This window comes from Vidua chalybeata, chromosome 31 (assembly GCF_026979565.1).
Source record: "Vidua chalybeata isolate OUT-0048 chromosome 31, bVidCha1 merged haplotype, whole genome shotgun sequence".
Classification (NCBI taxonomy): Eukaryota; Metazoa; Chordata; class Aves; order Passeriformes; family Viduidae; genus Vidua; species Vidua chalybeata.
The window spans coordinates 1,712,228-1,715,448 of record NC_071560.1 but is presented as its reverse complement, the minus strand read 5'-3'; positions in this window follow the sequence as shown (position 1 = coordinate 1,715,448).

Sequence of the window (3,221 nt, the reverse complement as noted above, 5' to 3'; positions counted from 1 at the left end):
CCATGTCCCCCCTCCATGTCCCCCTGTCCCCCCTCCATGTCCCCCTGTCCCCCCCATGTCCCCATGTGTCCCCGTGTGTCCCCCGTCCCCACATGTCCCCGTGTCCCCCCCATGTCCCCGTGTCCCCCATGTGTCCCCCCATGTCCCCTGTCCCCCCCATGTCCCCCCCCATGTCCCCTGTCCCCCCCATGTCCCCCCCCATGTCCCCATGTCCCCCCCATGTCCCCCTCCATGTCCCCATGTGTCCCCCCATGTCCCCGTGTCCCCCCATGTCCCCCCCATGTCCCCTGTCCCCCCCATGTCCCCCCCCATGTCCCCATGTCCCCCCCATGTCCCTCCATGTCCCCCATGTGTCCCCCATGTCCCCATGTCCCCCATGTGTCCCCCATGTCCCCATGTCCCCCCCCCCACGTGTCCCCTGTCCCCGTGTCGGTCCCGTGTCCCCTCCCAGGCCACCCCCGCCCACGCGGGGCCGGGTGGGGACCGGGAGAACCGGCCCCGCTGCCGGTGGTGGCACCGGCCCGTCAGCGACCTGTCACCTGCCCTGTCACCCGCCTGTCACCTGCCCTGTCACCCACCTGTCACCCACCTGGCACCCGCCTGTCACCTGCCCTGTCACCCGCCTGTCACCAGCCCTGTCACCTGCCCCTGTCACCCACCTGTCACCTGCCCTGTCACCCACCTGTCACCCACCTGGCACCCGCCTGTCACCTGCCCTGTCACCTGCCCCTGGCACCCACCTGCCACCTCCCACCTGCCCCTGGCACCTTCCTGTCCCCTCCTCTGTCACCTGCCCCTGGCACCTTCCTGTCCCCATCCCTGTCCCCGACCTGGCACTCACCTGGCACTCACCTGGCACCTCACCTGTCCCCTCCCCTGTCACCTCCTCTGTCCCCTCCCCTGTCCCCTCCCCGCCGCGGGGATTTAAGGGCGGCCCCGGGGCCACCCCGGCACTGACGGAGCTGCCGGTGAGTGGGGACAGCGAGGGGACAGCGGGGACAGCGAGGGGACAGCGGGGACAGGGTGGGGACAGCGAGGGGACAGCGGGGACAGCGAGGGGACAGCGGGGACAGGGTGGGGACAGCGAGGGGACAGCGGGGACAGCGAGGGGACAGCAGGGACAGGGACGGGGACAGCGAGGGGACAGCAGGGACAGGGACGGGGACAGCGAGGGGACAGGGTGGGGACAGCGAGGGGACAGCGAGGGGACAATGGGGACAGGGAGGGGACAGCGGGGACAGTGAGGGGAGAGGGTGGGGACAGCGGGGACAGGGACGGGGACAGGGTGGGGACAGCGGGGACAGGGAGGGGACAATGGGGACAGGGACGGGGACAGCGAGGGGACAGCGAGGGGACAGCGGGGACAGGGTGGGGACAGCGAGGGGACAGCGAGAGGACAGTGAGGGGACAGGGACGGGGACAGTGAGGGGAGAGGGTGGGGACAGGGTGGGGACGGCGAGGGGACAGCGAGTGGACAGGGATGGGGACAGGGAATGGACAGGGATGGGGACATTGGGGACAGGGTGGGGACAGCGACGGGGACATTGGGGACAGGGTGGGGACAGCGGGGACAGCGAGGGGACACGGAGGGGACAACGAGGGGACATCAGGGACAGGGTGGGGACAGCGAGGGGAGAGCGGGGACAGGGTGGGGACAGCAAGGGGACAGGGATGGGGACATCGGGGACAGGGTGGGGACAGCGAGGGGACAGCGAGGGGACAGCGGGGACAGGCTGGGGACAGGGAGGGGAGAGGGTGGGGACAGCAGGGACAGGGACAGTGGGGACAGCGAGGGGGACATCGGGGACAGGGTGGGGACAGCGAGTGGACAGCGAGGGGACAGGGAATGGCATGGGACAGGATGGGGACAAGGGGACAGGGACATTGGGATGGGGACAGGATGGGGCCATGGGTGGGACAAGGGGAAGGGGCGGGGACACGGGGACACAGCGCTGGGGACAGGGACATGGGGACATTGGGAATGCGGGGGTGGGGACACAGGAACAGGGTGGGGACGTGGGGACAGGATGTGGGGACAGGGCTGGGACATGAGGGATGTGGGATGGGGACAGGGTCAGGATGGGGACAGGGATGGGGATGGGACAGGGACAGGGACAGGGCTGGGACATGAGGGATGTGGGATGGGGATGGGGACAGGATGGGGACAGGGATGGGGACATGGGGACAGGGACAGGATTGGGACAGGGATGGGACAGGGATGGGACAGGGATGGGGACAGGGACATGGGGACAGGGGGACAGGGACAGGGACACGGGGACAGGGCTGGGGAGGCATGGCGGGGCAGGGGCTGTGTCCCCCCCGTGTCCCCACCGTGTCCCCCCCGTGTCCCTGCCATGTCCCTGCCATGTCCCCACCGTGTCCCCAGCGTGTCTCTGCTGTGTCCCCAGCGTGTCCCCACTGTCCCCACCGTGTCCCCGCCGTGTCCCTGCCATATCCCTGCCATGTCCCCACTGTCCCCCCGTGTCCCCAGCGTGTCCCCACTGTCCCCCCCGTGTCCCCACCGTGTCCCTGCCATGTCCCCACCGTGTCCCACCGTGTCCCCGCCGTGTCCCTGCCATGTCCCCGCTGTCCCCCCCGTGTCCCACCGTGTCCCCGCCGTGTCCCTGCCATGTCCCACCGTGTCCCCGCCGTGTCCCCGCCGTGTCCCCACCGTGTCCCCAACGTTTCCCACAATGTCCCTGCCGTGTCCCCACCGTGTCCCACCGTGTCCCTGCCATGTCCCCGCCGTGTCCCTGCCATGTCCCCGCTGTCCCCCCCGTGTCCCCGCCGTGTCCCCGCCGTGTCCCCAACGTTTCCCACAATGTCCCTGCCGTGTCCCCACCGTGTCCCCACCGTGTCCCCGCCGTGTCCCCACCGTGTCCCCGCTGTCCCCCCCGTGTCCCCGCCGTGTCCCCAACGTTTCCCACAATGTCCCTGCCGTGTCCCCACCGTGTCCCCGCTGTCCCCAGGGATGTGTGCCGGTCTCCAGTGCCTGCTGAACCTCCTGCGCTGGGGCTGGGGGGTCCTCAGGGGCCTCTGGGGGGGGCACGGAGGTGAGTGGGGGTGGGGGGGGGGACACCGGGGGTGGGGACAATGACGGGGGAGGGGACAATGACAGGGGAGGGGACAATGACAGGGGAGGGGCCCGGACACGGGGGGGGGGGGGGGGGTGGGGGATGGAAAATTGGGACCCCCGGAGGGGGAGGGGGCGCTCATGGGGG